Genomic DNA, 22,211 nt, shown 5'->3' with positions numbered 1-22,211 from the left:
GGCTGTGGATGGTCCTGTCAAATCTGATATAACAAGGTGCTGGTTACAGAACGGTGTCGCCTCCTTCAGCACGGCCTGGAGCCTGACACCAGGCTGTGGATGGTCCTGTCAAATCTGATATAACAAGGAGCTGGTTACAGAACGGTGTCGCCTCCTTCAGCACGGCCTGGAGCCTGACACCAGGCTGTGGATGGTCCTGTCAAACCTGATATAACAAGGAGCTGGTTACAGAACGGTGTCACCTCCTTCAGCACGGCCTGGAGCCTGACACCAGGCTGTGGATGGTCCTGTCAAATCTGATATAACAAGGAGCTGGTTACAGAACGGTGTCGCCTCCTTCAGCATGGCCTGGAGCCTGACACCAGGCTGTGGAGGTCCTGTCAAATCTGATATAACAAGGAGCTGGTTACAGAACGGTGTCGCCTCCTTCAGCACGGCCTGGAGCCTGACACCAGGCTGTGGATGGTCCTGTCAAATCTGATATAACAAGGAGCTGGTTACAGAACGGTGTCACCTCCTTCAGCACGGCCTGGAGCCTGACACCAGGCTGTGGATGGTCCTGTCTAATCTGATATAACAAGGTGCTGGTTACAGAACGGTGTCGCCTCCTTCAGCACTGCCTGGAGCCTGACACCAGGCTGTGGATGGTCCTGTCTAATCTGATATAACAAGGTGCTGGTTACAGAACGGTGTCACCTCCTTCAGCACGGCCTGGAGCCTGACACCAGACTGTGGATGGTCCTGTCAAACCTGATACAACAAGGAGCTGGTTACAGAACGGTGTCACCTCCTTCAGCACGGCCTGGAGCCTGACACCAGGCTGTGGATGGTCCTGTCAAATCTGATATAACAAGGAGCTGGTTACAGAACGGTGTCACCTCCTTCAGCACGGACTGGAGCCTGACACCAGGCTGTGGATAGTCCTGTCAAATCTGATATAACAAGGAGCTGGTTACAGAACGGTGTCGCCTCCTTCAGCACGGCCTGGAGCCTGACACCAGGCTGTGGATGGTCCTGTCAAATCTGATATAACAAGGTGCTGGTTACAGAACGGTGTCGCCTCCTTAAGCACGGCCTGGAGCCTGACACCAGGCTGTGGATGGTCCTGACAAATCTGATACAACACGGTGCTGGTTACAGAACGGTGTCGCCTCCTTCAGCACGGCCTGGAGCCTGACACCAGGCTGTGGATGGTCCTGTCAAATCTGATATAACAAGGAGCTGGTTACAGAACGGTGTCGCCTCCTTCAGCACGGCCTGGAGCCTGACACCAGGCTGTGGATGGTCCTGTCAAATCTGATATAACTCGGAGCTGGTTACAGAACGGTGTCACCTCCTTCAGCACGGCCTGGAGCCTGACACCAGGCTGTGATTGGTCCTGTCAAATCTGATATAACAAGGAGCTGGTTACAGAACGGTGTCACCTCCTTCAGCATGGCCTGGAGCCTGACACCAGGCTGTGTATGGTCCTGTCAAATCTGATATAACAAGGAGCTGGTTACAGAACGGTGTCGCCTCCTTCAGCACGGCCTGGAGCCTGACACCAGGCTGTGGATGGTCCTGTCAAATCTGATATAACAAGGAGCTGGTAACAGAACGGTGTCGCCTCCTTCAGCACGGCCTGGAGCCTGACACCAGGCTGTGGATGGTCCTGTCAAATCTGATATAACAAGGAGCTGGTTACAGAACGGTGTCGCCTCCTTCAGCACGGCCTGGAGCCTGACACCAGGCTGTGGATGGTCCTGTCAAATCTGATATAACAAGGAGCTGGTTACAGAACGATGTTGCCTCCTTCAGCACGGCCTGGAGCCTGACACCAGGCTGTGGATGGTCCTGTCAAATCTGATATAACAAGGAGCTGGTTACAGAACGGTGTCGCCTCCTTCAGCACGGCCTGGAGAATGACACAAGGCAGTGGATGGTCCTGTCAAATCTGATATAACAAGGAGCTAGTTACAGAACGGTGTCGCCTCCTTCAGCACGGCCTGGAGCCTGACACCAGGCTGTGGATGGTCCTGTCAAATCTGATATAACAAGGAGCTGGTTACTGAACGGTGTCACCTCCTTCAGCACGGCCTGGAGCCTGACACCAGGCTGTGGATGGTCCTGTCTAATCTGATATAACAAGGAGCTGGTTACTGAACGGTGTCGCCTCCTTCAGCACGGCCTGGAGCCTGACAACAGGCTGTGGATGGTCCTGTCAAATCTGATATAACAAGGTGCTGGTTACAGAACGGTGTCGCCTCCTTAAGCACGGCCTGGAGCCTGACACCAGGCTGTGGATGGTCCTGTCAAATCTGATATAACAAGGAGCTGGTTACAGAACGGTGTCACCTCCTTCAGCACGGCCTGGAGCCTGACACCAGGCTGTGGATGGTCCTGTCAAATCTGATATAACAAGGAGCTGGTTACAGAACGGTGTCGCCTCCTTCAGCGCGGCCTGGAGCCTGACACCAGGCTGTGGATGGTCCTGTCAAATCTGATATAACAAGGAGCTGGTTACAGAAAGGTGTCACCTCCTTCAGCACGGCCTGGAGCCTGACACCAGGCTGTGGATGGTCCTGTCAAATCTGATATAACAAGGAGCTGGTTACAGAACGGTGTCACCTCCTTCAGCGCGGCCTGGAGCCTCACACCAGGCTGTGCATGGTCCTGTCAAATCTGATATAACAAGGAGCTGGTTACAGAACGGTGTTGCCTCCTTCAGCACGGACTGGAGCCTGACACTAGGCTGTGGATGTTCCTGTCAAATCTGATATAACAAGGAGCTGGTTACAGAACGGTGTCGCCTCCTTCAGCACGGCCTGGAGCCTGACACCAGGCTGTGGATGGTCCTGTGAAATCTGATATAACAAGGAGCTGGTTACAGAATGGTGTTACCTCCTTCAGCACGGCCTGGAGCCTGACACCAGGCTGTGGATGGTCCTGTCAAATCTGATATAACAAGGTGCTGGTGACAGAATGGTGTCGCCTCCTTGAGAACGGCCAAGAGCCTGACACCAGGCTGTGTATGGTCCTGTCAAATCTTATACAACAAGGAGCTGGTTACAGAACGGTGTCACCTCCTTCAGCACGGCCTGGAGCCTGACACCAGGCTGTGGATGGTCCTGTCAAATCTGATACAACAAGGAGCTGGTTACAGAACGGTGTCACCTCCTTCAGCACGGCCTGGAGCCTGACACCAGACTGTGGATGGTCCTGTCAAATCTGATACAACAAGGAGCTGGTTACAGAACGGTGTCGCCTCCTTCAGCACGGCCTGGAGCCTGACACCAGGCTGTGGATGGTCCTGTCAAATCTGATATAACAAGGAGCTAGTTACAGAACGGTGTCGCCTCCTTCAGCACGGCCTGGAGCCTGACACCAGGCTGTGGATGGTCCTGTCAAATCTGATATAACAAGGAGCTGGTTACAGAACGGTGTCGCCTCCTTCAGCACGGCCTGGAGCCTGACACCAGGCTGTGGATGGTCCTGTCAAATCTGATATAACAAGGTGCTGGTTACAGAACAGTGTCGCCTCCTTCAGCACGGCCTGGAGCCTGACACCAGGCTGTGGATGGTCCTGTCAAATCTGATATAACAAGGTGCTGGTTACAGAACGGTGTCGCCTCCTTAAGCACGGCCTGGAGCCTGACACCAGGCTGTGGATGGTCCTGTCAAATCTGATATAACAAGGAGCTGGTTACAGAAAGGTGTCACCTCCTTCAGCACGGCCTGGAGCCTGACACCAGGCTGTGGATGGTCCTGTCAAATCTGATATAACAAGGAGCTGGTTACAGAACGGTGTCACCTCCTTCAGCGCGGCCTGGAGCCTCACACCAGGCTGTGCATGGTCCTGTCAAATCTGATATAACAAGGAGCTGGTTACAGAACGGTGTTGCCTCCTTCAGCACGGACTGGAGCCTGACACTAGGCTGTGGATGTTCCTGTCAAATCTGATATAACAAGGAGCTGGTTACAGAACGGTGTCGCCTCCTTCAGCACGGCCTGGAGCCTGACACCAGGCTGTGGATGGTCCTGTGAAATCTGATATAACAAGGAGCTGGTTACAGAATGGTGTTACCTCCTTCAGCACGGCCTGGAGCCTGACACCAGGCTGTGGATGGTCCTGTCAAATCTGATATAACAAGGTGCTGGTGACAGAATGGTGTCGCCTCCTTGAGAACGGCCAAGAGCCTGACACCAGGCTGTGTATGGTCCTGTCAAATCTTATACAACAAGGAGCTGGTTACAGAACGGTGTCACCTCCTTCAGCACGGCCTGGAGCCTGACACCAGGCTGTGGATGGTCCTGTCAAATCTGATACAACAAGGAGCTGGTTACAGAACGGTGTCACCTCCTTCAGCACGGCCTGGAGCCTGACACCAGACTGTGGATGGTCCTGTCAAATCTGATACAACAAGGAGCTGGTTACAGAACGGTGTCGCCTCCTTCAGCACGGCCTGGAGCCTGACACCAGGCTGTGGATGGTCCTGTCAAATCTGATATAACAAGGAGCTAGTTACAGAACGGTGTCGCCTCCTTCAGCACGGCCTGGAGCCTGACACCAGGCTGTGGATGGTCCTGTCAAATCTGATATAACAAGGAGCTGGTTACAGAACGGTGTCGCCTCCTTCAGCACGGCCTGGAGCCTGACACCAGGCTGTGGATGGTCCTGTCAAATCTGATATAACAAGGTGCTGGTTACAGAACAGTGTCGCCTCCTTCAGCACGGCTTGGAGCCTGACACCAGGCTGTGGATGGTCCTGTCAAATCTGATATAACAAGGTGCTGGTTACAGAACGGTGTCGCCTCCTTAAGCACGGCCTGGAGCCTGACACCAGGCTGTGGATGGTCCTGTCAAATCTGATATAACAAGGAGCTGGTTACAGAACGGTGTCGCCTCCTTCAGCACGGCCTGGAGCCTGACACCAGGCTGTGGATGGTCCTGTCAAATCTGATATAACAAGAAGCTGGTTACAGAACGGTGTCGCCTCCTTCAGCACGGCCTGGAGCCTGACATCAGGCTGTGGATGGTCCTGTCAAATCTGATATAACACGGTTCTAGTTACAGAACGGTGTCGCCTCCTTCAGCACGGCCTGGAGCCTGACACCAGGCTGTGGATGGTCCTGTCAAATCTGATATAACAAGGAGCTGGTTACAGAACGGTGTCGCCTCCTTCAGCACGGCCTGGAGCCTGACACCAGGCTGTAGATGGTCCTGTCAAATCTGATATAACACGGAGCTGGTTACAGAACCATGTCACCTCCTTCAGCACGGCCTGGAGCCTGACACCAGGCTGTGGATGGTCCTGTCAAATCTGATATAACAAGGAGCTGGTTACAGAACGGTGTCGCCTCCTTCAGCACGGCCTGGAGCCTGACACCAGGCTGTGGATGGTCCTGTCAAATCTGATATAACAAGGTGCTGGTTACAGAACGGTGTCGCCTCCTTCAGCACGGCCTGGAGCCTGACACCAGGCTGTGGATGGTCCTGTCAAATCTGATATAACAAGGAGCTGGTTACAGAACGGTGTCGCCTCCTTCAGCACGGCCTGGAGCCTGACACCAGGCTGTAGATGGTCCTGTCAAATCTGATATAACAAGGAGCTGGTTACAGAACGGTGTCGCCTCCTTCAGCACGGCCTGGAGCCTGACACCAGGCTCTGGATGGTCCTGTCAAATCTGATATAACAAGGAGCTGGTTACAGAACGGTGTTGCCTCCTTCAGCACGGCCTGGAGCCTGACACCAGGCTGTGGATGGTCCTGTCAAATCTGATATAACAAGGTGCTGGTTACAGAACGGTGTCGCCTCCTTCAGCTCGGCCTGGAGCCTGACACCAAGCTGTGGATGGTCCTGTCAAATCTGATATAACAAGGGGTTGGTTACAGAACGGTGTCGCCTCCTTCAGCACGGCCTGGAGCCTGAAACCAGGCTGTGGATGGTCCTGTCAAATCTGATATAACAAGGAGCTGGTTACAGAACGGTGTCGCCTCCTTCAGCACGGCCTGGAGCCTGACACCAGGCTGTGGATGGTCCTGTCAAATCTGATATAACAAGGTGCTGGTTACAGAACGGTGTCACCTCCTTCAGCACGGCCTGGAGCCTGACACCAGGCTGTGGATGGTCCTGTCAAATCTGATATAACAAGGAGCTGGTTACAGAACGGTGTCGCCTCCTTCAGCACGGCCTGGAGCCTGACACCAGGCTGTGGATGGTCCTGTCAAATCTGATATAACAAGGTGCTGGTTATAGAACGGTGTCGCCTCCTTCAGCACGGCCTGGAGCCTGACACCAGGCTGTTGATGGTCCTGTCAAATCTGATATAACAAGGAGCTGGTTACAGAACGGAGTCGCCTCCTTCAGCACGGCCTGGAGCCTGACACCAGGCTTTGGATGGTCCTGTCAAATCTGATATAACAAGGAGCTGGTTACAGAACGGTGTCGCCTCCTTCAGCACGGCCTGGAGCCTGACACCAGGCTGTGGATGGTCCTGTCAAATCTGATATAACAAGGAGCTGGCTACAGAACGGTGTCGCCTCCTTCAGCACGGCCTGGAGCCTGAAACCAGGCTGCGGATGGTCCTGTCAAATCTGATATAACAAGGAGCTGGTTACAGAACAGTGTCGCCTCCTTCAGCACGGCCTGGAGCCTGACACCAGGCTGTCGGTGGTCCTGTCAAATCTGATATAACAAGGAGCTGGTTACAGAACGGTGTCGCCTCCTTCAGCACGGCCTGGAGCCTGACACCAGGCTGTGGATGGTCCTGTCTAATCTGATACAACAAGGAGCTGGTTACAGAACGGTGTCGCCTCCTTCAGCACGGCCTGGAGCCTGACACCAGGCTGTGGATGGTCCTGTCAAATCTGATATAACAAGGTGCTGGTTACAGAACGGTGTCGCCTCCTTCAGCACGGCCTGGAGCCTGACACCAGGCTGTGGATGGTCCTGTCTAATCTGATACAACAAGGAGCTGGTTACAGAACGGTGTCGCCTCCTTCAGCATGGCCTGGAGCCTGACACCAGGCTGTGGATGGTCCTGTCAAATCTGATATAACAAGGAGCTGGTTACAGAACGGTGTCGCCTCCTTCAGCACGGCCTGGAGCCTGACACCAGGCTGTGGATGGTCCTGTCAAATCTGATATAACAAGGAGCTGGTTACAGAACGGTGTCGCCTCCTTCAGCACGGCCTGGAGCCTGACACCAGGCTGTGAATGGTCCTGTCAAATCTGATATAACAAGGAGCTGGCTACAGAACGGTGTCGCCTCCTTCAGCACGGCCTGGAGCCTGAAACCAGGCTGCGGATGGTCCTGTCAAATCTGATATAACAAGGAGCTGTTTACAGAACAGTGTCGCCTCCTTCAGCACGGCCTGGAGCCTGACACCAGGCTGTCGGTGGTCCTGTCAAATCTGATATAACAAGGAGCTGGTTACAGAACGGTGTCGCCTCCTTCAGCACGGCCTGGAGCCTGACACCAGGCTGTGGATGGTCCTGTCTAATCTGATACAACAAGGAGCTGGTTACAGAACGGTGTCGCCTCCTTCAGCACGGCCTGGAGCCTGACACCAGGCTGTGGATGGTCCTGTCAAATCTGATATGACAAGGTGCTGGTTACAGAACGGTGTCGCCTCCTTCAGCACGGCCTGGAGCCTGACACCAGGCTGTGGATGGTCCTGTCTAATCTGATACAACAAGGAGCTGGTTACAGAACGGTGTCGCCTCCTTCAGCATGGCCTGGAGCCTGACACCAGGCTGTGGATGGTCCTGTCAAATCTGATATAACAAGGAGCTGGTTACAGAACGGTGTCGCCTCCTTCAGCACGGCCTGGAGCCTGACACCAGGCTGTGGATGGTCCTGTCAAATCTGATATAACAAGGTGCTGGTTACAGAACGGTGTCGCCTCCTTCAGCACGGCCTGGAGCCTGACACCAGTCTGTGGATGGTCCTGTCAAATCTGATATAACAAGGAGCTGGTTACAGAACGGTGTCGCCTCCTTCAGCACGGCCTGGAGCCTGACACCAGGCTGTGGATGGTCCTGTCAAATCTGATACAACAAGGTGCTGGTTTACAGAACGGTGTCACCTCCTTCAGTAGGGCCTGGAGTCTGACACCAGGCTGTGGATGGTCCTGTCAATTCTGATATAACAAGGAGCTGGTTACAGAACGGTGTCGCCTCCTTCAGCACGGCCTGGAGCCTGACACCAGGCTGTGGATGGTCCTGTCAAATCTGATATAACAAGGTGCTGGTTACAGAACGGTGTCGCCTCCTTCAGCAAGGCCTGGAGCCTGACACCAGGCTGTGGATGGTCCTGTCAAATCTGATATAACAAGGTGCTGGTTACAGAACGGTGTCGCCTCCTTCAGCACGGCCTGGAGCGTGACACCAGGCTGTGGATGGTCCTGTCAAATCTGATATAACAAGGTGCTGGTTACAGAACGGTGTCGCCTCCTTCAGCACGGCCTGGAGCCTGACACCAGGCTGTGGATGGGCAGTCAAATCTGATACAACAAGGAGCTCGTTACCGAACGGTGTCGCCTCCTTCAGCGCGGCCTGGAGCCTGACACCAGGCTGTGGATGGTCCTGTCAAATCTGCTACAACAAGGAGCTGGTTACAGAACGGTGTCGCCTCCTTCAGAAAGGCCTGGAGCCTGACACCAGGCTGTGGATGGTCCCGTCAAATCTGATATAACAAGGAGCTGGTTACAGAACGGTGTCGCCTCCTTCAGCACGGCCTGGAGCCTGACACCAGGCTGTGGATTGTCCTGTCAAATCTGATATAACAAGGTGCTGGTTACAGAACGGTGTCGCCTCCTTCAGCACGGCCTGGAGCCTGACACCAGGCTGTGGATGGTCCTGTCAAATCTGATATACCAAGGAGCTGGTTACAGAACGGTGTCGCCTCCTTCAGCACGGCCTGGAGCCTGACACCAGGCTGTGGATGGTCCTGTCAAATCTGATATAACAAGGTGCTGGTTACAGAACGGTGTCGCATCCTTCAGCACGGCCTGGAGCCTGACACCAGGCTGTGGATGGTCCTGTCAAATCTGATATAACACGGAGCTGGTTACAGAACGGTGTCAACTCCTTCAGCACGTCCTGGAGCCTGACACCAGGCTGTGGATGGTCCTGTCAAATCTGATATAACAAGGAGCTGGTTACAGAACGGTGTCGCCTCCTTCAGCACGGCCTGGAGAATGACACAAGGCAGTGGATGGTCCTGTCAAACCTGATATAACAATGAGCTGGTTACAGAACGGTGTCGCCTCCTTCAGCACGGCCTGGAGCCTGACACCAGGCTGTGGATGGTCCTGTCAAATCTGATATAACACGGTGCTGGTTACAGAACGGTGTCGCCTCCTTCAGCACGGCCTGGAGCCTGACACCAGGCTGTGGATGGTCCTGTCAAATCTGATATAACAAGGAGCTGGTTACAGAACGGTGTCGCCTCCTTCAGCACGGCCTGGAGCCTGACACCAGGCTGTGGATGGTCCTGTCACATCTGATATAACAAAGAGCTGGTGACAGAACGGTGTCGCCTCCTTCAGCACGGCCTGGAGCCTGACACCAGGCTGTGGATGGTCCTGTCAAATCTGATATAACAAGAAGCTGGTTACAGAACGGTGTGGCCTCCTTCAGCACGGCCTGGAGCCTGACACCAGGCTGTGGATGGTCCTGTCAAATCTGAGATAACAAGGATCTGGTTACTGAACGGTGTCGCCTCCTTCAGCACGGCCTGGAGCCTGACACCAGGCTGTGGATGGTCCTGTCAAATCTGATATAACAAGGTGCTGGTTACAGAACGGTGTCGCCTCCTTAAGCACGGCCTGGAGCCTGACACCAGGCTGTGGATGGTCCTGTCAAATCTGATATAACAAGGAGCTGGTTACAGAACGGTGTCACCTCCTTCAGCACGGCCTGGAGCCTGACACCAGGCTGTGGATGGTCCTGTCAAATCTGATATAACAAGGAGCTGGTTACAGAACGGTGTCACCTCCTTCAGCACGGCCTGGAGCCTGACACCAGGCTGTGGATGGTCCTGTCAAATCTGATATAACAAGGAGCTGGTTACAGAACGGTGTTGCCTCCTTCAGCACGGCCTGGAGCCTGACACCAGGCTGTGGATGGTCCTGTCAAATCTGATATAACAAGAAGCTGGTTACAGAACGGTGTCGCCTCCTTCAGCACGGCCTGGAGCCTGACACCAGGCTGTGGATGGTCCTGTCAAATCTGATATAACACGGTGCTGGTTACAGAACGGTGTCGCCTCCTTCAGCACGGCCTGGAGCCTGACACCAGGCTGTGGATGGTCCTGTCAAATCTGATATAACAAGGAGCTGGTTACAGAACGGTGTCACCTCCTTCAGCACGGCCTGGAGCCTGACACCAGGCTGTGGATGGTCCTGTCAAATCTGATATAACACGGTGCTGGTTACAGAACGGTGTCGCCTCCTTCAGCACGGCCTGGAGCCTGACACCAGGCTGTGGATGGTCCTGTCAAATCTGATATAACAAGGAGCTGGTTACAGAACGGTGTCGCCTCCTTCAGCACGGCCTGGAGCCTGACACCAGGCTGTGGATGGTCCTGTCAAATCAGATATAACAAGGTGCTGGTTACAGAACGGTGTCACCTCCTTCAGCACGTCCTGGAGCCTGACACCAGGCTGTGGATGGTCCTGTCAAATCTGATACAACAAGGAGCTGGTTACAGAACGGTGTCGCCTCCTTCAGCACGGCCTGGAGCCTGACACCAGGCTGTGGATGGTCCTGTCAAATCTGATATAACAAGGAGCTGGTTACTGAACGGTGTCACCTCCTTCAGCACGGCCTGGGGCCTGACACCAGGCTGTGGATGGTCCTGTCAAATCTGATATAACAAGGAGCTGGTTACAGAACGGTGTCACCTCCTTCAGCACGGCCTGGAGCCTGACTCCAGGCTGTGGATGGTCCTGTCAAATCTGATATAACAAGGAGCTGGTTACAGAACGGTGTCGCCTCCTTCAGCACGGCCTGGAGCCTGACACCAGGCTGTGGATGGTCCTGTCAAATCTGATATAACTCGGAGCTGGTTACAGAACGGTGTCACCTCCTTCAGCACGGCCTGGAGCCTGACACCAGGCTGTGTGTGGTCCTGTCAAATCTGATATAACAAGGAGCTGGTTACAGAACGGTGTCGCCTCCTTCAGCACGGCCTGGAGCCTGACACCAGGCTGTGGATGGTCCTGTCAAATCTGATATAACAAGGAGCTGGTTACAGAACGGTGTTGCCTCCTTCAGCACGGCCTGGAGCCTGACACCAGGCTGTGGATGGTCCTGTCAAATCTGATATAACAAGGAGCTGGTTACAGAACGATGTTGCCTCCTTCAGCACGGCCTGGAGCCTGACACCAGGCTGTGGATGGTCCTGTCAAATCTGATATAACAAGGAGCTGGTTACAGAACGGTGTCGCCTCCTTCAGCACGGCCTGGAGCCTGACACCAGGCTGTGGATGGTCCTGTCAAATCAGATATAACAAGGTGCTGGTTACAGAACGGTGTCGCCTCCTTCAGCACGGCCTGGGGCCTGACACCAGGCTGTGTATGGTCCTGTCAAATCTGATACAACAAGGAGCTGGTTACAGAACGGTGTCACCTCCTTCAGCACGGCCTGGAGCCTGACACCAGACTGTGGATGGTCCTGTCAAATCTGATACAACAAGGAGCTGGTTACAGAACGGTGTCACCTCCTTCAGCACGGCCTGGAGAATGACACAAGGCAGTGGATGGTCCTGTCAAATCTGATATAACAAGGAGCTAGTTACAGAACGGTGTCGCCTCCTTCAGCACGGCCTGGAGCCTGACACCAGCCTGTGGATGGTCCTGTTAAATCTGATATAACAAGGAGCTGGTTACTGAACGGTGTCGCCTCCTTGAGAACGGCCTAGAGCCTGACACCAGGCTGTGGATGTTCCTGTCAAATCTGCTATAACAAGGTGCTGGTTACAGAACGGTGTCGCCTCCTTCAGCACGGCCTGGAGCCTGACACCAGGCTGTGTATGGTCCTGTCAAATCTGATACAACAAGGAGCTGGTTACAGAACGGTGTCGCCTCCTTCAGCACGGCCTGGAGAATGACACAAGGCAGTGGATGGTCCTGTCAAACCTGATATAACAAGGAGCTAGTTACAGAACGGTGTCGCCTCCTTCAGCACGGCCTGGAGCCTGACACCAGGCTGTGGATGGTCCTGTCAAATCTGATATAACAAGGAGCTGGTTACTGAACGGTGTCGCCTCCTTCAGCACGGCCTGGAGCCTGACACCAGGCTGTGGATGGTCCTGTCAAATCTGATATAACAAGGTGCTGGTTACAGAACGGTGTCGCCTCCTTCAGCACGGCCTGGAGCCTGACACCAGGCTGTGGATGGTCCTGTCAAATCTGATATAACAAGGAGCTGGTTACAGAACGGTGTCGCCTCCTTCAGCACGGCCTGGAGCCTGACACCAGGCTGTGGATGGTCCTGTCAAATCTGATATAACAAGGAGCGGGTTACAGAACGGTGTCGCCTCCTTCAGCACGGCCTGGAGCCTGACACCAGGCTGTGGATGGTCCTGTCAAATCTGATATAACAAGGAGCTGGTTACAGAACGGTGTCGCCTCCTTCAGCACGGCCTGGAGCCTGACACCAGTCCGTGGTTGGTCCTGTCAAATCTGATATAACAAGGAGCTGGTTACAGAACGGTGTCGCCTCCTTCAGCACGGCCTGGAGCCTGACACCAGGCTGTGGATGGTCCTGTCAAATCTGATATAACAAGGAGCTGGTTACAGAACGGTGTCGCCTCCTTCAGCCCGGCCTGGAGCCTGACACCAGGCTGTGGATGGTCCTGTCAAATCTGATATAACAAGGAGCTGGTTACAGAACGGTGTCACCTCCTTCAGCACGGCCTGGAGCCTGACACCAGGCTGTGGATGGTCCTGTCAAATCTGATATAACAAGGAGCTGGTTACAGAACGGTGTCGCCTCCTTCAGCACGGCCTGGAGCCTGACACGAGGCTGTGGATGGTCCTGTCAAATCAGATATAACAAGGTGCTGGTTACAGAACGGTGTCGCCTCCTTCAGCACGGCCTGGGGCCTGACACCAGGCTGTGTATGGTCCTGTCAAATCTGATACAACAAGGAGCTGGTTACAGAACGGTGTCACCTCCTTCAGCACGGCCTGGAGCCTGACACCAGACTGTGGATGGTCCTGTCAAATCTGATACAACAAGGAGCTGGTTACAGAACGGTGTCGCCTCCTTCAGCACGGCCTGGAGAATGACACAAGGCAGTGGATGGTCCTGTCAAATCTGATATAACAGGGAGCTAGTTACAGAACGGTGTCGCCTCCTTCAGCACGGCCTGGAGCCTGACACCAGGCTGTGGATGGTCCTGTCAAATCTGATATAACAAGGAGCTGGTTACAGAACGGTGTCACCTCCTTCAGCACGGCCTGGAGCCTGACACCAGGCTGTGGATGGTCCTGTCAAATCTGATATAACAAGGTGCTGGTTACAGAACGGTGTCGCCTCCTTAAGCACGGCCTGGAGCCTGACACCAGGCTGTGGATGGTCCTGTCAAATCTGATATAACAAGGAGCTGGTTACAGAACGGTGTCACCTCCTTCAGCACGGCCTGGAGCCTGACACCAGGCTGTGGATGGTCCTGTCAAATCTGATATAACAAGGAGCTGGTTACAGAACGGTGTCACCTCCTTCAGCACGGCCTGGAGCCTGACACCAGGCTGTGGATGGTCCTGTCAAATCTGATATAACACGGTGCTGGTTACAGAACGGTGTCGCCTCCTTCAGCACGGCCTGGAGCCTGACACCAGGCTGTGGATGGTCCTGTCAAATCTGATATAACAAGGAGCTGGTTACAGAACGGTGTCGCCTCCTTCAGCACGGCCTGGAGCCTGACACCAGGCTGTGGATGGTCCTGTCAAATCAGATATAACAAGGTGCTGGTTACAGAACGGTGTCACCTCCTTCAGCACGTCCTGGAGCCTGACACCAGGCTGTGGATGGTCCTGTCAAATCTGATACAACAAGGAGCTGGTTACAGAACGGTGTCGCCTCCTTCAGCACGGCCTGGAGCCTGACACCAGGCTGTGGATGGTCCTGTCAAATCTGATATAACAAGGAGCTGGTTACTGAACGGTGTCACCTCCTTCAGCACGGCCTGGGGCCTGACACCAGGCTGTGGATGGTCCTGTCAAATCTGATATAACAAGGAGCTGGTTACAGAACGGTGTCGCCTCCTTCAGCACGGCCTGGAGCCTGACTCCAGGCTGTGGATGGTCCTGTCAAATCTGATATAACAAGGAGCTGGTTACAGAACGGTGTCGCCTCCTTCAGCACGGCCTGGAGCCTGACACCAGGCTGTGGATGGTCCTGTCAAATCTGATATAACTCGGAGCTGGTTACAGAACGGTGTCACCTCCTTCAGCACGGCCTGGAGCCTGACACCAGGCTGTGTGTGGTCCTGTCAAATCTGATATAACAAGGAGCTGGTTACAGAACGGTGTCGCCTCCTTCAGCACGGCCTGGAGCCTGACACCAGGCTGTGGATGGTCCTGTCAAATCTGATATAACAAGGAGCTGGTTACAGAACGGTGTTGCCTCCTTCAGCACGGCCTGGAGCCTGACACCAGGCTGTGGATGGTCCTGTCAAATCTGATATAACAAGGAGCTGGTTACAGAACGATGTTGCCTCCTTCAGCACGGCCTGGAGCCTGACACCAGGCTGTGGATGGTCCTGTCAAATCTGATATAACAAGGAGCTGGTTACAGAACGGTGTCGCCTCCTTCAGCACGGCCTGGAGCCTGACACCAGGCTGTGGATGGTCCTGTCAAATCAGATATAACAAGGTGCTGGTTACAGAACGGTGTCGCCTCCTTCAGCACGGCCTGGGGCCTGACACCAGGCTGTGTATGGTCCTGTCAAATCTGATACAACAAGGAGCTGGTTACAGAACGGTGTCACCTCCTTCAGCACGGCCTGGAGCCTGACACCAGACTGTGGATGGTCCTGTCAAATCTGATACAACAAGGAGCTGGTTACAGAACGGTGTCACCTCCTTCAGCACGGCCTGGAGAATGACACAAGGCAGTGGATGGTCCTGTCAAATCTGATATAACAAGGAGCTAGTTACAGAACGGTGTCGCCTCCTTCAGCACGGCCTGGAGCCTGACACCAGCCTGTGGATGGTCCTGTTAAATCTGATATAACAAGGAGCTGGTTACTGAACGGTGTCGCCTCCTTGAGAACGGCCTAGAGCCTGACACCAGGCTGTGGATGTTCCTGTCAAATCTGCTATAACAAGGTGCTGGTTACAGAACGGTGTCGCCTCCTTCAGCACGGCCTGGAGCCTGACACCAGGCTGTGTATGGTCCTGTCAAATCTGATACAACAAGGAGCTGGTTACAGAACGGTGTCGCCTCCTTCAGCACGGCCTGGAGAATGACACAAGGCAGTGGATGGTCCTGTCAAACCTGATATAACAAGGAGCTAGTTACAGAACGGTGTCGCCTCCTTCAGCACGGCCTGGAGCCTGACACCAGGCTGTGGATGGTCCTGTCAAATCTGATATAACAAGGAGCTGGTTACTGAACGGTGTCGCCTCCTTCAGCACGGCCTGGAGCCTGACACCAGGCTGTGGATGGTCCTGTCAAATCTGATATAACAAGGTGCTGGTTACAGAACGGTGTCGCCTCCTTCAGCACGGCCTGGAGCCTGACACCAGGCTGTGGATGGTCCTGTCAAATCTGATATAACAAGGAGCTGGTTACAGAACGGTGTCGCCTCCTTCAGCACGGCCTGGAGCCTGACACCAGGCTGTGGATGGTCCTGTCAAATCTGATATAACAAGGAGCGGGTTACAGAACGGTGTCGCCTCCTTCAGCACGGCCTGGAGCCTGACACCAGGCTGTGGATGGTCCTGTCAAATCTGATATAACAAGGAGCTGGTTACAGAACGGTGTCGCCTCCTTCAGCACGGCCTGGAGCCTGACACCAGTCCGTGGTTGGTCCTGTCAAATCTGATATAACAAGGAGCTGGTTACAGAACGGTGTCGCCTCCTTCAGCACGGCCTGGAGCCTGACACCAGGCTGTGGATGGTCCTGTCAAATCTGATATAACAAGGAGCTGGTTACAGAACGGTGTCGCCTCCTTCAGCCCGGCCTGGAGCCTGACACCAGGCTGTGGATGGTCCTGTCAAATCTGATATAACAAGGAGCTGGTTACAGAACGGTGTCACCTCCTTCAGCACGGCCTGGAGCCTGACACCAGGCTGTGGATGGTCCTGTCAAATCTGATATAACAAGGAGCTGGTTACAGAACGGTGTCGCCTCCTTCAGCACGGCCTGGAGCCTGACACGAGGCTGTGGATGGTCCTGTCAAATCAGATATAACAAGGTGCTGGTTACAGAACGGTGTCGCCTCCTTCAGCACGGCCTGGGGCCTGACACCAGGCTGTGTATGGTCCTGTCAAATCTGATACAACAAGGAGCTGGTTACAGAACGGTGTCACCTCCTTCAGCACGGCCTGGAGCCTGACACCAGACTGTGGATGGTCCTGTCAAATCTGATACAACAAGGAGCTGGTTACAGAACGGTGTCGCCTCCTTCAGCACGGCCTGGAGAATGACACAAGGCAGTGGATGGTCCTGTCAAATCTGATATAACAGGGAGCTAGTTACAGAACGGTGTCGCCTCCTTCAGCACGGCCTGGAGCCTGACACCAGGCTGTGGATGGTCCTGTCAAATCTGATATAACAAGGAGCTGGTTACAGAACGGTGTCACCTCCTTCAGCACGGCCTGGAGCCTGACACCAGGCTGTGGATGGTCCTGTCAAATCTGATATAACAAGGTGCTGGTTACAGAACGGTGTCGCCTCCTTAAGCACGGCCTGGAGCCTGACACCAGGCTGTGGATGGTCCTGTCAAATCTGATATAACAAGGAGCTGGTTACAGAACGGTGTCACCTCCTTCAGCACGGCCTGGAGCCTGACACCAGGCTGTGGATGGTCCTGTCAAATCTGATATAACAAGGAGCTGGTTACAGAACGGTGTCACCTCCTTCAGCACGGCCTGGAGCCTGACACCAGGCTGTGGATGGTCCTGTCAAATCTGATATAACAAGGAGCTGGTTACAGAACGGTGTCGCCTCCTTCAGCACGGCCTGGAGCCTGACACCAGGCTGTGGATGGTACTGTCAAATCCGATATAACAAGGAGCTGGTTACAGAACGGTGTCACCTCCTTCAGCACGGCCTGGAGCCTGACACCAGTCTGTGGATGGTCCTGTCAAATCTGATACAACAAGGAGCTGGTTACAGAACGGTGTCGCCTCCTTCAGCACGGCCTGGAGCCTGACACCAGGCTGTGGATGGTCCTGTCAAATCTGATATAACAAGGAGCTGGTTACAGAAAGGTGTCACCTCCTTCAGCGCGGCCTGGAGCCTCACACCAGGCTGTGCATGGTCCTGTCAAATCTGATATAACAAGGAGCTGGTTACAGAACGGTGTCGCCTCCTTCAGCACGGCCTGGAGCCTGACACCAGGCTGTGGATGGTCCTGTCAAATCTGATATAACAAGGTGCTGGTGACAGAACGGTGTCGCCTCCTTGAGAACGGCCTAGAGCCTGACACCAGGCTGTGGATGTTCCTGTCAAATCTGCTATAACAAGGTGCTGGTTACAGAACGGTGTCGCCTCCTTCAGCACGGCCTGGGGCCTGACACCAGGCTGTGGATGGTCCTGTCAAATCTGATACAACAAGGAGCTGGTTACAGAACGGTGTCACCTCCTTCAGCACGGCCTGGAGCCTGACACCAGGCTGTGGATGGTCCTGTCAAATCTGATATAACAAGGAGCTGGTTACAGAACGGTGTCGCCTCCTTCAGCACGGCCTGGAGCCTGACACCAGGCTGTGGATGGTCCTGTCAAATCTGATATAACAAGGTGCTGGTGACAGAACGGTGTCGCCTCCTTGAGAACGGCCTAGAGCCTGACACCAGGCTGTGGATGTTCCTGTCAAATCTGCTATAACAAGGTGCTGGTTACAGAACGGTGTCGCCTCCTTCAGCACGGCCTGGGGCCTGACACCAGGCTGTGGATGGTCCTGTCAAATCTGATACAACAAGGAGCTGGTTACAGAACGGTGTCACCTCCTTCAGCACGGCCTGGAGCCTGACACCAGGCTGTGGATGGTCCTGTCAAATCTGATATAACAAGGAGCTGGTTACAGAACGGTGTCGCCTCCTTCAGCACGGCCTGGAGCCTGACACCAGGCTGTGGATGGTCCTGTCAAATCTGATATAACAAGGAGCTGGTTACAGAACGGTGTCACCTCCTTCAGCACGGCCTGGAGCCTGACACCAGGCTGTGGATGGTCCTGTCAAATCTGATATAACAAGGAGCTGGTTACAGAACGGTGTCGCCTCCTTCAGCACGGCCTGGAGCCTGACACCAGGCTGTGGATGGTACTGTCAAATCCGATATAACAAGGAGCTGGTTACAGAACGGTGTCACCTCCTTCAGCACGGCCTGGAGCCTGACACCAGTCTGTGGATGGTCCTGTCAAATCTGATACAACAAGGAGCTGGTTACAGAACGGTGTCGCCTCCTTCAGCACGGCCTGGAGCCTGACACCAGGCTGTGGATGGTCCTGTCAAATCTGATATAACAAGGAGCTGGTTACAGAAAGGTGTCACCTCCTTCAGCGCGGCCTGGAGCCTCACACCAGGCTGTGCATGGTCCTGTCAAATCTGATATAACAAGGAGCTGGTTACAGAACGGTGTCACCTCCTTCAGCGCGGCCTGGCGCCTGACACCAGGCTGTGGATGGTCCTGTCAAATCTGATATAACAAGGAGCTGGTTACAGAACGGTGTCGCCTCCTTCAGCACGGCCTGGAGCCTGACACCAGGCTGTGGATGGTCCTGTCAAATCTGATATAACAAGGTGCTGGTGACAGAACGGTGTCGCCTCCTTGAGAACGGCCTAGAGCCTGACACCAGGCTGTGGATGTTCCTGTCAAATCTGCTATAACAAGGTGCTGGTTACAGAACGGTGTCGCCTCCTTCAGCACGGCCTGGGGACTGACACCAGGCTGTGTATGGTCCTGTCAAATCTGATACAACAAGGAGCTGGTTACAGAACGGTGTCACCTCCTTCAGCACGGCCTGGAGCCTGACACCAGACTGTGGATGGTCCTGTCAAATCTGATACAACAAGGAGCTGGTTACAGAACGGTGTCGCCTCCTTCAGCACGGCCTGGAGAATGACACAAGGCAGTGGATGGTCCTGTCAAACCTGATATAACAAGGAGCTATTTACAGAACGGTGTCGCCTCCTTCAGCACGGCCTGGAGCCTGACACCAGCCTGTGGATGGTCCTGTCAAATCTGATATAACAAGGAGCTGGTTACTGAACGGTGTCGCCTCCTTCAGCACGGCCTGGAGCCTGACACCAGGCTGTGGATGGTCCTGTCAAATCTGATATAACAAGGAGCTGGTTACTGAACGGTGTCGCCTCCTTCAGCACGGCCTGGAGCCTGACACCAGGCTGTGGATGGTCCTGTCAAATCTGGTACAACAAGGAGCTGGTTACAGAACGGTGTCACCTCCTTCAGCACGGCCTGGAGCCTGACACCAGTCTGTGGATGGTCCTGTCAAATCTGATACAACAAGGAGCTGGTTACAGAACGGTGTCGCCTCCTTCAGCACGGCCTGGAGCCTGACACCAGGCTGTGCATGGTCCTGTCAAATCTGATATAACAAGGAGCTGGTTACAGAACGGTGTCACCTCCTTCAGCGCGGCCTGGAGCCTGACACCAGGCTGTGGATGGTCCTGTCAAATCTGATAAAACAAGGAGCTGGTTACAGAACGGTGTCGCCTCCTTCAGCACGGCCTGGAGCCTGACACCAGGCTGTGGATGGTCCTGTCAAATCTGATATAACAAGGTGCTGGTGACAGAACGGTGTCGCCTCCTTGAGAACGGCCAAGAGCCTGACACCAGGCTGTGGATGTTCCTGTCAAATCTGCTATAACAAGGAGCTTGTTACAGAACGGTGTCACCTCCTTCAGCACGGCCTGGAGCCTGACACCAGGCTGTGTATGGTCCTGTCAAATCTGATACAACAAGGAGCTGGTTACAGAACGGTGTCACCTCCTTCAGCACGGCCTGGAGCCTGACACCAGACTGTGGATGGTCCTGTCAAATCTGATACAACAAGGAGCTGGATACAGAACGGTGTCGCCTCCTTCAGCACGGCCTGGAGAATGACACAAGGCAGTGGATGGTCCTGTCAAACCTGATATAACAAGGAGCTAGTTACAGAACGGTGTCGCCTCCTTCAGCACGGCCTGGAGCCTGACACCAGGCTGTGGATGGTCCTGTCAAATCTGATATAACAAGGAGCTGGTTACTGAACGGTGTCGCCTCCTTCAGCACGGCCTGGAGCCTGACACCAGGCTGTGGATGGTCCTGTCAAATCTGATATAACAAGGAGCTGGTTACTGAACGGTGTCGCCTCCTTCAGCACGGCCTGGAGCCTGACACCAGGCTGTGGATGGTCCTGTCAAATCTGGTACAACAAGGAGCTGGTTACAGAACGGTGTCACCTCCTTCAGCACGGCCTGGAGCCTGACACCAGGCTGTGGATGGTCCTGTCAAATCTGATATAACAAGGAGCTGGTTACAGAACGGTGTCGCCTCCTTCAGCACGGCCTGGGGCCTGACACCAGGCTGTGTATGGTCCTGTCAAATCTGATACAACAAGGAGCTGGTTACAGAACGGTGTCACCTCCTTCAGCACGGCCTGGAGCCTGACACCAGACTGTGGATGGTCCTGTCAAATCTGATACAACAAGGAGCTGGTTACAGAACGGTGTCGCCTCCTTCAGCACGGCCTGGAGAATGACACAAGGCAGTGGATGGTCCTGTCAAACCTGATATAACAAGGAGCTAGTTACAGAACGGTGTCGCCTCCTTCAGCACGGCCTGGAGCCTGACACCAGCCTGTGGATGGTCCTGTCAAATCTGATATAACAAGGAGCTGGTTACAGAACGGTGTCGCCTCCTTCAGCACGGCCTGGAGCCTGACACCAGGCTGTGGATGGTCCTGTCAAATCTGATATAACAAGGAGCTGGTTACTGAACGGTGTCGCCTCCTTCAGCACGGCCTGGAGCCTGACACCAGGCTGTGGATGGTCCTGTCAAATCTGATATAACAAGGAGCTGGTTACTGAACGGTGTCGCCTCCTTCAGCACGGCCTGGAGCCTGACACCAGGCTGTGGATGGTCCTGTCAAATCTGGTACAACAAGGAGCTGGTTACAGAACGGTGTCACCTCCTTCAGCACGGCCTGGAGCCTGACACCAGTCTGTGGATGGTCCTGTCAAATCTGATACAACAAGGAGCTGGTTACAGAACGGTGTCGCCTCCTTCAGCACGGCCTGGAGCCTGACACCAGGCTGCGGATGGTCCTGTCAAATCTGATATAACAAGGAGCTGGTTACAGAAAGGTGTCACCTCCTTCAGCGCGGCCTGGAGCCTCACACCAGGCTGTGCATGGTCCTGTCAAATCTGAGATAACAAGGAGCTGGTTACAGAACGGTGTCACCTCCTTCAGCGCGGCCTGGAGCCTGACACCAGGCTGTGGATGGTCCTGTCAAATCTGATATAACAAGGAGCTGGTTACAGAACGGTGTCGCCTCCTTCAGCACGGCCTGGAGCCTGACACCAGGCTGTGGATGGTCCTGTCAAATCTGATATAACAAGGTGCTGGTGACAGAACGGTGTCGCCTCCTTGAGAACGGCCTAGAGCCTGACACCAGGCTGTGGATGTTCCTGTCAAATCTGCTATAACAAGGAGCTTGTTACAGAACGGTGTCACCTCCTTCAGCACGGCCTGGAGCCTGACACCAGGCTGTGTATGGTCCTGTCAAATCTGATACAACAAGGAGCTGGTTACAGAACGGTGTCACCTCCTTCAGCACGGCCTGGAGCCTGACACCAGACTGTGGATGGTCCTGTCAAATCTGATACAACAAGGAGCTGGTTACAGAACGGTGTCGCCTCCTTCAGCACGGCCTGGAGAATGACACAAGGCAGTGGATGGTCCTGTCAAACCTGATATAACAAGGAGCTAGTTACAGAACGGTGTCGCCTCCTTAAGCACGGCCTGGAGCCTGACACCAGGCTGTGG

This window comes from Scyliorhinus torazame, chromosome 5 (assembly GCF_047496885.1).
Source record: "Scyliorhinus torazame isolate Kashiwa2021f chromosome 5, sScyTor2.1, whole genome shotgun sequence".
Classification (NCBI taxonomy): domain Eukaryota; kingdom Metazoa; phylum Chordata; class Chondrichthyes; order Carcharhiniformes; family Scyliorhinidae; genus Scyliorhinus; species Scyliorhinus torazame.
This window is presented reverse-complemented; position numbering follows the sequence as displayed.